Source organism: Varroa destructor, unplaced genomic scaffold (assembly GCF_002443255.2).
Source record: "Varroa destructor unplaced genomic scaffold, Vdes_3.0 BEIS01000002.1, whole genome shotgun sequence".
Classification (NCBI taxonomy): domain Eukaryota; kingdom Metazoa; phylum Arthropoda; class Arachnida; order Mesostigmata; family Varroidae; genus Varroa; species Varroa destructor.
In genome coordinates this window covers 20,979,545-20,993,732 of record NW_019211455.1, presented here as the reverse complement: position 1 = coordinate 20,993,732, position 14,188 = coordinate 20,979,545, and the positions used below count along the sequence as shown (strand labels likewise).

Genomic DNA, 14,188 nt, shown 5'->3' with positions numbered 1-14,188 from the left:
ACAATATCAGTATTTATTTACAATGGTTTTTCGCCTACCGTCTTGCAGGACTAGGATTGACCCGAATCCCTCAACAATAAGCAATTCATAGACGGACGTTTACTATTGAGAGAAAGCTAAGTGAACTATTGAGAAAGTTGTCATTTCAATGCCGATATCGTGGCTCTATGCATCTAGGTCTGCGACGATTCTGGTAACTGTTTTCTGCCGGCTTTCCCTTATTGACACGCATGGTCTTCGTCTCGGTCCGAAGGGGCTACCTAAAGGATGCGACTAGATATTTCTACTCATAGAACAAGCTGATGACTAACACTGAGGAAGAAGAGGTATCAGTCTATTCGACTGGTACCTCTTCTTCCCCAGTAAAAAGGGTGAAAAGAATAATTGAGCAATCCGCGTCTTCTTCGGTCTAATTGTTTTCAATGGGTTACAAGAGATCTCTTTTTCGAGGTTTCATCATACGGGCTTTTCGGTAGTTAGAACTATTTGGTTAACTACCGAATACGTTGATCAGTCCATATTGTTTTACAGAGAATCGATACGTCCGCATTCTTAAAGTCGCTTAATTACAGCAGTCCTGTAACAGCCCTGCGTTTCCAACAATGTAATAGACAGCATGGGATTACGTTACTAGTCAAGCCGATATGTCAAATCTTGCGCCTCTACGCATCGCGTCGTTCAGTCTGTTACAAATGGCTAGCTATAGTCATCATTTAACTTCGCTCATTTCACAGAACTCAAAGGCTTAGGATCTAACTCTAACTGTGGATAGGGTATAAAATGAGTAATGAAAATAATACAAAAAAAACTTGGCACCATGAAAGGCTTATGTATATTGCATCTTTCCATAAAACAGATAGCATTTGGCGATCATAACAGATATCAGAATAGAAAACCCTGTTGTTTATTGTCGCTAGGACCCATTCTTGCTTTCACGTGTACCAAGCCTAATACCCTATATTAATATTTTTTTATTCGACGTCTGCTCTCACTCCATTGGCGTTTTCAAACGAGAAGGAGTTCGTAAATCCCATCACAGAGCTGACTGTCTTTCCAACAATATAGGTGATACCACGACGCTATTTGCGCGCTTATCGCATAGGTTTTAATAAAACGACTTTGAGACCTATGAGCATTCCTTTACCGGCCTACCTGTCCTGACTCTAATTACGAATTTATAGTGACGATAATTGTCCCGAGCCCTGCACACGTTGTACAGACGTGATTCTGTTCTGTTAAAAGCATTTGCACGTCGATCATCGAGAGTTCTTTTGGCATGCCCCTAACTAACTAGTTACTCCTAGATCGGCACCATTTTTGCAAAAGCACAACATCATACTGTTATCAGTGCAAGTGTACTGCCGTGAGCTGCCTCCATTGCGTTCGTCACCCGTGCGATGTAGCCGTTGCCCCGTTAAATATTATCTTTACTTCACCGCTGGCTAGCACCATAGTGTATCCTATTTTGCCTACGTTTCCTTCTTGCCGACCCTCGCTGCGATTATAAGCAACGATGAGCCACCCCTGGCTTGCTCCGCTTGATGCTATCCCTTGTTGATCGTCGTGTGCACGAAGCTCGCTGACCGTTCAAACGTTAGAGCTGTAGGACCTTCCAATACTTTGGGCAAGCCACACAGCTAGCGCGCTCTTCTCCTTTCATTCAACTCTTCAACTACTCATTGCCGCTCGTTATAATTGCCTGCCTGCCTGCGATAGCCGCTGGACATCCGCCGGCACCCACTCTACCACCGACCCCACGACCATACTGCACTCTAGATAAGGGGGATACGAGGCAAACCTTTATAGAATCGCGCCTACAGCCCAGCTAACTTGCTCCCCATTGACCATTTCTCGCGAGTGGATGCCGCGCTGCTGCTTTCAGTTACTAACAGCTTGTTTTAGCCTTAGAGACTACTGAACCCGAAGTTTTTGCAGTAACTGATAAAGCCGGCTGCGTGCTTGCTCTGGCGGCGTACCCTGGAACGATCCCCTTGATGAAAGCCAGTTAAGCAGTCTCCGGCTATTGGCCAGTCTTGAATATGGAAAAAAGCACCACATCATCCTCCGCCTGCAAGTGGGCAATGCGAGTGGGGTTGAATCAAGCCCTCGAAGCACGTGGGTGGCTTAGAGGCTTGCAAGCTAAGAGTGGGAATATCTGATCGTCCAACAAAGACTTCCAAAGCCTATTCTGATTTGGTTGTTCGAAGCTAGCTTGTAGATTTAGAGGAAACCGCCTGTTGGTATTAAATATGTTTGCTAGGGGTGTCTTCGAATAAGTCGCTCCGCAGGCTCTTACTAAAGAAACGCAGTGCGACACGTATATTCAATAGTAATAATAGTCGTGGCAAAAACGGTCCTAATCGACTGCGGCAGAAGGCTTGGTGAATGGCGAATGCTAAGGCGGCATGCTGCAGCTGGTAGTCCTGACTACATTGTTTCACTGTTTGAATCACCATTCTACATGAATGCATCAATATAGCCGTGGTTTTATGTTTGATTATGATGCTGCAGGAAGAAGCAAAGGTACAGAGGGCACCGGCGCCCCTTCGAGTGTCCGTTAACTCCCACAGTTTTCAGTCTTTCGCGGGCGAAATAGACACTGTGAGAGCAGTTTTAATAAAGAGAGTCAGTTTAACGTCAAAAAAGGCAACGCGATAGCAACCACATATCTTCTATTAGACATCGGCTTTGCCACAGCAAATTTCGTCTGTTGCTATGTTATTCTAACGTAGCGCCGCCTTCCTGAGATCTTCGGGCTGTGTATGCACAATAAAGCTATAAAAGTAACGTTCAAGTTTTATATCCGGTAGTGCCATTAAGCATTGCTGCTTTAGGCGACGGGTTATTCGCAGCATGAGACAAAGTTTGTTTACGTTCGACTTCGAACTTAGGCCATTTCTCCTGGCCCTAACCTCAGCCGATAGACACGTTATTACTGCACCGGTACGGAAGCAGACTAGAATGATTCATTTCATATATTAGATCATCGAAGCGAAATTCAAGCAGATTAATAATAGACCTCAACTTCGGCTGTTTTTTTTATGCTTCACGTTGCGGATAATGATAACGTTAAATTACGCTGGCGATTAGCGTCTGCAGGAAACGACAACTAGAGAGACAACTCAATCCTTCTATTTACCTCTTCTTATGTACTGCAGAAACAGGTAGTAGACATTGTAGACCAGCCACACGAACACAGACAAACAGTTCTGAGGATTGTTCTTTGTTAAAGCCCCCATAAAAAAATTCCAGCTATATTAGGAAACCAGCAGAGTTCGTTTGCATATGTTGTCGAGACGGGCATGGCCGAGCTTAGCCGTGGCCAACGGATGTACAAACTTTATAAAGGATTGCATTTCAACAGCTACTTACTCGATAGCTCTCTACTAATTAAACCGTAACTAACTTTGGCATACTCAGGAACTTGTAGTTCACGTTGACCTATGGTATTGCTAAGTTTCGTATCTTCGCATGCTTGTCTGCAATAGTGCACATCGATAGTGGATACGATGTCTATAGACGTGAGCTGAAAGCGTTCACCAAAATCCAGTTTTATACAGCTGCCTACAGGGCAGAGCAGCAGTTTATCGACACAACCGACATGGGCCTTGGAAGAACGGGCGAGGAACGGGGAAATGAAACGTGCTTCCTCATTAATCGTCAGTGTGTTACCAGCCAACATTCTATACACAAGTTGTTCGTACACAGTATCCTTTTGCAGAAAACCTGAACAAAGAGATCTAGCTACCGCGCATTTCTGTATTTTGTTGCGTCTCAAACGCCTGACGGGCCGCTGACATTTAATTTCGGAGGATTTCTTATCTCGGACTGAATTGCTGTCTCAGTTTGAAAATACATCGAGACATTATATCCGTGCCCGCTAAATGGAAGTATCCTTGTCGCATGGGACCGGTAACTCGTGTAATACGCTCTAGGTTCAGCAACGTGCTAGTTGCTATGTAGAGATTTGCACGCATAGGACTGGCAACTAAACTCGGCCATGGTATAGGCTGCTTCTCAGGACGATCGGGAACAGGAAAACCTAGCACAGCTTTACTAGGATCTGCATAGTCCTGTAGTTGCAATTATACCATCCACAACTTAGCCAACTGCCTTATATATCTCACCCATGCTGAGAAGCCATGAGTTAACGGATTTCGTCAGTAAAGATTGTGCGACGGAATCACAGCGAGCACTATCGATGCTTGTCCTACATATGAAGCAGATCTACTTAAGGCCAAGAAGAAACATACCGTAGGTTACGTGCTGTCAGCGCGAGCCCAACATAAGGTAAAGGTTATCATATAAATATAGTCTTAAATTAGGTAACTAACCAAGATCCTAGAAAATACCCTTCTGTTTCATAGCGTAGAGAATTGAAGTCAATGAGCCATCGATCTCATGGACGCAGTGATCAAACTGGAACGTTGTATAAAAATATAAAGAAAGCCACGGGACAAGCAGTACGTACTATATTAAATGTTACCATGTAGAGCATAGCAGGATATCAGTGCTAAGTGAGTATATAATGAAATAACAATTTTGAATTCTAGGTGATGGCGCATCTTTCACAGGTAAGGCGTGTACGTCTGACACTTTACGGATCATCTACGCATTATGTCCAGATCAGAGAAATTTAAATATAAATCAATTTAATGCTTCTAGAAAGTTCTGAAGCGGACGCTGATGCGTTCATCACATTTGAGCTCGGGATTGATCATTCCAGCCCAACGAGATTAGCAACATCAGCTCAAGCGAGACGCGTGAGCACCTAAACGCCTTCCACGTCCGTTCGAGAACACCTCTAGTCAACTTGCCATCTACCGAAGAAGGATACCGCTTTCATTACGGCGCAATAGTCCGGCCCGTGGGATACAGTCGCTGACGTAGAATAGAAAATTGCCGCTCTAGCGGACACCGAGAGTGGAAAAAGCTTCTTCTGATCTGAAAAAAGGAGCTCTTCTGATCACACCAACTAGATACAATGGTTAGCAATAGACAGACCGACAGCCTCACTATCACTTGAGCCTTTCGTATTTCATGAGCAAGGTTCGAGCCTGATCTGGAAATTACGGGCAAAGCCGTAAATTCACATAGAGCGATAGCAAATTAAATCACCATCATTGCGGCCCGTATTCGATATTGAATATCAGTTACTTACGCTCGATGCGCATCAGCAATTGCGCAATTCACATTAGCTCTTGTCAAAAACGACAATTATATGTTCGGAACACTTAATTGTGCGTTATGTAATGAGGTAGCTGATACCATTCTCGACGAAAGCATGTATGTATGTATGCATTTTCAATGCAATTACGGCCACGCATTAAGGCAGGCAGGGTTTAGAGGAAAGAGGTTTACTACATGACCGTTAGCTCGAACGGATCGCGTTCATTTTCCCGAGCCATTCGTAATCTAGAAACCTTGCCGAGCCAGCCCTGATATGGGTTCATCCCAGCGAGACGCACATTGCTGAATGAACGAACCGATACGGGTGTAAAGAGCTATTGCTTTTAAATAGGTCGTACCTTTAATGGAGACCGGTATCCGATACCAGTTCAGCTGTGGGATATATAGCTACCAAATCATTGCACTGTCTGCCCAGCAAATTTCATTAGTGCGCTACTAGATATTTATATAACACGTTAAAATACGAAAAAAGAAATTGCTTTTGTGTGCATTTTTTAGCGGGTTCGGTCAGGTAATGATAGCCTATTTTTCGTGCAGTACACAAAATTAGTCAATTTGTGATGCCATCTGATGCATCGTCGCCTCGTATGTCTTCGGTATCTTCTAATACAATTTTCGTTACATAGGTAATAACCGCATGACGACTATCTAGTCAGCTCGCACATTGTAGATATATTGAAACAATAAACATTGCAATATGAAATGGATTCCCTCTATTTAAGTGAATAGCTGAATTTTCTACTAGCTAGTACTACACTGTTAATTTAATTACATTCAATCTCGAGGTTTTCGCCATGGAACCGCTCTATACGACAGCGCTTCATCAGGGCGGAAAAATCGTGTTACTGATTCACGTTGACCATATATGTAGCAGCGTACGGCCAGAAAAGCTTGCTGTGTCAACAAAATATGGCGGAATGTGCCAATCATACGCCTTTATATAATATACGCATTTTAGACTGTTTCTATGAAACGATGCCTTACAGCTGATTAGCAATGCTCTTTATAGTGAGTCATAAAAGTTTCGTAGGGTCATCCCGTCACTCCGTCGAATCATGAAGGTTACACACAATGTTTGGCATTATATTTCTCGAGTATTAATATATGTTACTCAAGGGACCGCGTCAAAATATTCTTGCAATCTCGGAACGAAGTCCGTAGTTGCCCGTGACGTTTGCATGCGATAAGGGCTCTTTTAACTAGTCAGCCTTAGATGGTCTAATCTAATAGGCGAGAAACTGAGCTGCTCCGATTGCCTGATATGTCTTTGCCCGAGCAGAGAGTGGGGCTAAGCGTTTCCGCTGCCAAACTTTATCTCTCACGACAACACTCAAAAGGCACCGGAACTTCGAACAGAACAGTTGTCAGGAGCTTCCCATAGTGGGCAAAATTTAACAGGAAATGTTAATAGTAATTATTATTTTATAATGTTCTTAAAAAATTGCACAGCAATTACTAAGACTTCTGAAGTAACTTTAATTTAATCTTAACCTTAAGTGAGTCTGCTTGTTCTGTGGCTGGCCTAATCCAAAATCACTGGCTAGCGAGATCTGCTTTCAGAGGGATAAAAACATCTTAATCTCCAGTTAATCGACGGACAGATAGAGTTTATTCAGTCCGTCGCAAAAAGATGTTTCCAAAAACGAAGATTTACAATATTGTGGAAGTACGGCAATTTATAGTCGTCAGTAAATAGATAATTGCTATCCGTTCATCGTTCCGGAACTAAACAGGATGTAAACTTTGCTTAATTTCACACCAATATACGCTATTAGTATTAGCCAACCAACACGGTGCGTTCTATATCCTATATGGTTGAAACCGTTGAACCCGTAATTGCTCTAGTTCTTTACAAATTCCTAATTATCCTTTACGGAAATTATTGCTGATATTAGTTGACCAGTAATCTGTCAAGGTACTGCCGTGCATTGTTTTATCGGCCAAACGTTTCGTTATGTTTTATAAACCTCGTTATACAAAACTGGACAAATGTGTGATGCAAAGGATATGACATAACCCGTAAAAACATTAGTAACAACAATAGAAATCGACAGTGAGGGATCTAGGTAATCCGCCAAATCTGCTTGAAGACCATTGGCCTCCCAGTGGCAAGAATGGGGTTTTTACTGCTTTCCATTGTCTCTTTTAGCGATTTTTCAGTGACGTTGGGTTTCAGCTGATGCTAGTCAGCAAACACGCCGCTTCACCGAGATCTTGCTGCCAGGCCGTCCCGAAACTGTTATATAGCTTCCGAAGGAAATATTCTAATATATAGTACGATAATGCGTATGTAGGCATTCTTGCTTCTAGTACATCGCCCACTGCGGGTCGTATGCCGCTCATGCTGCATTGGTCATCTGTCGCAGGAAGAGTTCTTGCTGGAGAGGCCAGTAAAGTCAGATAGGAGAAAAACGACAACAGGTACAGTAAAGAAGGTGCATCCGACTATAGACAACATCGTTTCGTTTTATTCGTTTGTTTGAATGAATGTTCTAGGTTTAGACAGACCCAATTCGTAAGGAACAGAATGAAGGGCTGGAAAGGAAGGACTATACTAGATACTATTTTCTTATTGCCACTCATATACCATTATATGCTGTGTACTACTATTATTATTTACATTATAGTACCGGCGGACATAATAAGAAGCTTTCTAGCTCTGATCTTTAAATGAACTTCGTCTATCAGATTTATCTGCGTCGGCAAATTTTGTCAAAGACGTATGAAGTAACAGCCGTAGTAACACCTCGGATAACTCATGTTAATAGATAGAGATTTTTTTCCCTTTATGGAATCCATATACACAATTATTGCGGTTGTCTACTGTGGACCTTGGCCATATATAATTACAGATAGTCTTCTTATCATATCCGTGAAGCAATCGTTGTTTTGAAATCAAGTTTGAATCTTACTAGCTCTATAGACAACGTTATATATCTCTAGACCCAAGATGTGTGGTCCGTCGAACCATTCGCTGTCTCGCATAAAAGTCTCGAAACGTAATGGACCAGCCTTGGATCGCGCATACGTTGGTAAAGAAATGTTTTACGCAACACAGCCTCATCTGAATATACATCATATCTACATATTCCTTCGTACAGAGCTCGATTTCAGAGGATAACTGCCATAGGCGGCACTTCGGCCCCTATTGATTCAAAACAAAGTCAATTTGACTGTTTATGCCTTCAGTTTATACACGTGTATTCTGTCGCCCGGTCGTCATTAGAACTGGATGCTATCACGTATATATACGTGCCTGCACATTTATAAAATATGCCGGACACGTTTGTTTCTAACAAAAACTTCCAAGACTCCAATGATATCTTTTATATAATGTATCGATATGTCTTCCACTACTGAGATTGGATACGATACGTTACGTTACGCTACGACGTGCACTGAACGAGGGCAAAAACGACGAGGACCTCCTAAACACTTACAGACAGAAGTGAATCTTAATGCAATTTCATATTGTAACAGTAAGTTACTACTGGATCTTTCTACAACTTGGATTTGGTGATCCATTGCTATTCGCTCGTCTTCAACGCATTGTTGATGCTGACAAACACGAAAAAATCCATAGTCGATATAAAATTAACAGCTATCACATAGTTTAATTAGCAGTAGTTGTAATAACAATAGTAGTCATAATACAAACAATAATCATAACCTTGGCAGGCAAGATTGCGAGGCACCATCGAACTGCTAGCGCAACTTTTATTTTGATTGTTATTAACTTGCCGGCTGTAGTCTGAAAAAATGAGTAGGCCTGCCTGATCTCTACGCCGCCATGAATCGCCCGACGAATATAGGAAGTGAAATAGTCGAAAGGGGCAAACAGGATATGGGTAAACTTCGGTAACTCCGGAAACGTCAGCTTGGAAAAGGAAACGGAAGCTGACCGCTACGATGTGGTAAGGTGCGGTACCAAGAGACAGTCAAATATCTGTCTCCTTGTACTATATATTGGTGCGCGGCGTGATAGCAACATGCGTGGCCAAGCGCGTTGACGACAGGATACATGCATCAAATATGTGCCAGAACGCCACGAACGGCAGGAAGATCCGCAACAGCGGCACCAGTAGCAGCAATTTCAATACGAGCGGCAATAACACCGTCCTTTCAATTTATGTGTATGTCGATGAACGTATAGTGATGAACTGTGTAGTGGCTAGAACACAAAATACTCCGCCTGCCAAATGGAAATGTACGGAACGTTCTTGTAGTTGCGAGACATGTTGGCGATTTGGCGGGAGCAAAGGGACCAGGCACAGTGCAGAGCCAACGGTTCTACCGTGAAACTATACTTATAGAGCGGTACGATGCATCCGGTGGGAGCGAGACGAACAAACTATGGAATAGATGTACTACGACTGACGATAAAAGACATTTTGCCATGGACCATGCAAATTCGGCCTTGATCCATTGCAAAGTGTTTCAAGTGTTGTCGTATTGATATTTTATGAGTATTTATGTAGATGCTTGTATTTTCACTTCCGTCGGCTATCAAAAAAAGGGCATGAACTCAGCATGTATAACAGTTTTCTCTATCCTCTCACTCCGCCATCGCAATACTTGAAATATCGTGTATCACAGCATCCGTTTGTAGTCTAAACACATTCGAGTGGCAGCTCCGCCGATGGATTAATGTAACTCTAGGCTGTAATAAATGGGTAAATCTGTACATTCTCGCCATGTGGCCTAAGAAGATAAAAGAGTTTCTTGGTTCGTAAGCGAGAACCGGAGAACTGTAACCTCGTTCACCCAAAAGTAGATAGCTTCGGCTTGGGCAGCAGGACAGACCCCGGCGACGGCTCCAGATATGTGAAATGTAACTGCACTAGCGACAACATGTGCTATGAGCAATGTTTAGTTTCGGATCTTCAGTGAGCACGAATTATACGCAAACTGTCTATGTGAAAACTAACGGGGTCAACCTCGACGCACATCGCCGATGGACTGCTTCCTGGAGTGCAAAACGTGTTGAATTTCTATCAATAATTGTCACCTTTATTTGTTTGTTCAAAGGAAATCAGCTTTCTTACTGCCCTTATAGTACGATCCGTGAATGTAACCTAGTTTGGTTTCTATGACCCTGTGCTTCATGTTCCTTTCTTGAAGATTTGGTATCACAAATCATAGAAATTCTAATAAACGACGCATCGATTTGCCATACAAACCCTTTTCTTGCTATAAGTCGGTTTTCCATTAACTCGACCTACCGTTATCCTTCTTCTGTTGCTTGTAGTCGAAGTATTTACCACTGATACGTTTTTATTATATCGTGATATCTTGAGTGCAGCCTTCTCTTTGTCAAGACTGCTAGCGACTTGCCGGTATTATAGGAAATTTTGCCCAAGTTCAGCATATCTAATCCTATTCAAGTAGACCGACAAGCCTGTCCAACTGTGTATTCAACCAACCAACTAATACAGAGTCGACCTTCAGAGGTGTATCGCGCGTGTCGACTTCTCCCTATTGCGTTTACCAGGTTATTTTTTCCCCTTAGTGGCAAGCAACCACCTGTTTCCGTCCAGCGTCATTCTGACTACCTGCGTCACCGGCGTTAGGAGGCCTTTGTTTGCTGTTTTGGTAAGGGAACACACGAATTACCAGTGACCACTTGGTGATCCGCCTGTGTCGATCTCGCCACCTTAATATTATCCGTACAATTGATGTTTCCAGGACGTCATCGCTTCCAATTAACAATGCGCTCGCATTGTACAATAAGCAGACATTTCGTCTAAAGGTATCTATTGTCAAATGTCATATGTACGTTGTATAAATTAAATATGATATGCGAACATGTAAATACCTCATAAAACAGGCGCGACGATTGTTGTTGTTGAGTCTTCACAGCTCACCTTCGCTAGACAGAAGTCAATCTTAACTAGTACAAGTCCTCTGATAAGCTGTGTCCTTCCGACTGTTTTCTTTTCGTTTCTCTGTATAGTTCCCGATCCGCTCACGCACTAATTTGAACTAACCGACTGCGGCCGTCCACAACGTCGCCGCTCACACGGCCACTGCAATCCTTGATGACAAAGTAGTCAAAAAGCGGCACTCGGCGCAAACACTTTTTTTCTCGTGTCCCATATATGCGACACGCTTCTTCTGATGGCTTGTATGATATTTTGGCTAGTACGACCCTTTTCAGAACAACAGTTGTCTCCGAGCGTACACCCAAGTGAGATTTTCATCAGTGAGAAACGTTGCACCGTCTCTCTTTCCGTTTGCGTTCCTTGGAGTCCGGAAGCTGATTTTGTATTGTTTCGGCTTTCTTCAATAAGTAACACTACAGGCCTTCTGGCAGTCGACACACGCGCTCAACGCACACACCGCTATTTCAATCCAATTCTTATTGAGGTTATTTCCTTTTCTCATTCTTTCTTTCTCGTTATTTCTTTATACCTTTTCTCGTACTTTTCCCTTCTGCAGCACAATTCCTCGTGACTCGTTGCATCTCTGTGACATCAACTACTACCATACCCACTCGATTTCGGTACGACCAGAAATAACGATGTAAAGTTTCTTCTCTGTTCTCGAGAGCCAATTAGTGAATTTTTGATATTATCGGCTGGCCTAATTACTACGACAAGACTGCTAGCAACAATAGCAGAAGGTCCTGCCGTTATAGGGCCATCGACGCAGGTCTGTCGTTGCCTTGTACAATTCACTCTTGCATATAACTAACTCTTTGCGCTTAGTCCAGTGAGTTGCGTCCAATGAGAAACTAGTTGCTTCCAAGCTTGATCGGGCTTTCTCGCAAACTCCAGCAGATCGTGCTGGTTTGTGAATCGTCCTACTTCGTCCGACTTGCCAGCTCCACAAGACCTGCAGCTCGGTTTTCGGCAACCTGCACCTCTCTCTCACTCGACTCTTTCGTTAGTTTACTTTTCTGCTAAACTCGTCTGGTTGCCGGTGCTCCTGTCCTACAGCTGTAGGCCTATGGTCCCTACTGGGCCGACGGTGCCCCAAGTGTCCGGGCGTGTGTTATCCTTTTCAAGGGCGCACTCGTTGCTCGCAAGCTGAGCGCCATCAAGAGCAGTGAGCAGTTCTGCCCACCGCCGCCGTTGGCGCTATGAGAGAGGGCCCTGTAAAAGGGAGGGTCGGATCTTTACCCCTTACGCTAACCCCTGTTTATCCCTACGGGACTTTCCTTAACCTGATGTGCCGCAGCAACGTCAAAGAGGACAATTGCCAGAGGTGAGAGGCCCCAACTCCGTGAGGATTCTTACATCCACAAGACTGCCACAGGTTGGCAGACTCATCGTCAGCGACTGTCGTAGGAGGAGGGCAACTGGCCGCTGGTGTGCGGAGGAAGGCTCCAAGTTTGCGCTGCAGCTGTCGTTATAGCTGTCTCAGTGACCGCCGCTGCCGCTGCTGTTACCTCTGCCACCTTCGGCGGGAGAGGGTCGACGATTCTGAGCAGAGTCGAGTATCGCTGCCGGCAACGCCGCAGCTCTGCTAAGGTCCCCTGCGTTGTTCGTGTAAAACCCGCACAAAATTTTGGTGTCAGCTTTATGGGTTACTGTCATGCTGCCGTATTGGAGTTATACATTTGAGGTAGCGGCCCGGCGACTTGATAATATGATAGATTGCTGTTAATCCCCAACAAAAGAAACATTCAGAAATCACTGGACAGTTGCTATGAAGCCACTAACACTACAATCTACATATGGAACCATGTTCTCCCACTGTTCATTATTCTTCAATAAATAAATGTAGCATTATGAGTAGCTTACGTGGTGGTGGTAACAAGTTTGTTCTCCTTTTGGGGTAGCACTTTGTTCTTTCTGTAATTTTAATGAAAAAACCTAGTTAGTGCTTAAAGAAATGTTTTTGCTTTGTTTGATACCTACAACCGCCTTGCATGACGCTGGCTGCATACAACATGAGTTTTGCGTAGCGTGCAGCTCAAAGTAATGAAATGGTTTGTTATTGTTCTAGGCGTTGGTAGTCCCACCCAGACACAAGCATTTTCCCTTTTGAGCATACGAACCCCTTACTGCTCGAGAGGGAAAATGTATGTCTACATTTGTCTCAATTCTCACATAATCATATATATATATATATATATATATATACATATATTAATGAAGGAATTTGTGCCGGGTAGGTCTGTGAAAGGGAAGAATATGATTTTAACGCGATAACTTTTGCAACGGTAGTCTGAACTAGGCGTTCGTATAGAACGCATATAAATGATTGACGTTTAAACAGATATTGTGCCCAGTGTGTCTATATCATCATGTAGTCTATATTATTTTCGACATGTTGAGCGTTTTACTTGTCGTACATAAAAAGTTTCCCGATCAAACGCCTACGGATAAATGATCAGCTACTAGCCAGTATAATGTTGAATCGATGGTGCTTGTCCCGAGCTATTTTTCCATCTATACAAAACGACTCGAATGTTCGCTTACTACGTCGTCCCGATATAACATCCCCAACATGACTTTAATAATAATAGGCGAGCACTCACCATGCCATGTTGTATCTAAGCCACTCATATATAATACTTCTTTGCGTGATTATATTATATCAGATAATAACTCAAGAGATCCTCCTTTTCAATAGAATATATTTATATACGTATGTAAGGATGGCTATTATATATGACATTAGGATTTCCATAATCATCAATTGCTAAATATGCAATATTTATGGTTTGTCCATATGTGACAACTTCACTTCATCTGAATGGTTGACCTGTTTTAGGATGAATTCGCGGCCACATATGTGAGGTGAAGATGCATCAATTTCATAAACACTTTCACTCGTGCTACTATCGTGTAATAAATTTACATCTTTCGTAGCGGCAGTAGTGGGGCTCCGAAGGTCAAGCCGTTTCTCGTAGGCCCCAACCTTGTTTACGCACCTTTCGCTGCTGCTGCTGCTGCTGCAGCAGCTACTTCCGTGACTGACATGTCTGGTCCGCTTGCATCACTGACAGAAGCGACTCGGCCTCGAGAGGGTCTTTCTCTCCTGTCAACAC

The 14,188-nt window shown here is 43.3% G+C and overlaps 1 long non-coding RNA gene across 1 annotated transcript in view; it reads right to left on the bottom strand.

Annotated features, from left to right (window-relative positions):
* Positions 1-12,508, bottom strand: part of LOC147757500 (uncharacterized) — a 155,852-nt gene extending 143,344 nt beyond the window's left edge. Inside the window, exon 1 of the long non-coding RNA XR_015321213.1 lies at positions 11,006-12,508. This is a non-coding gene — a long non-coding RNA (uncharacterized LOC147757500). The remainder of the gene's footprint in view (positions 1-11,005) is intronic.
* Positions 12,509-14,188: the final 1,680 nt, after the last annotated feature.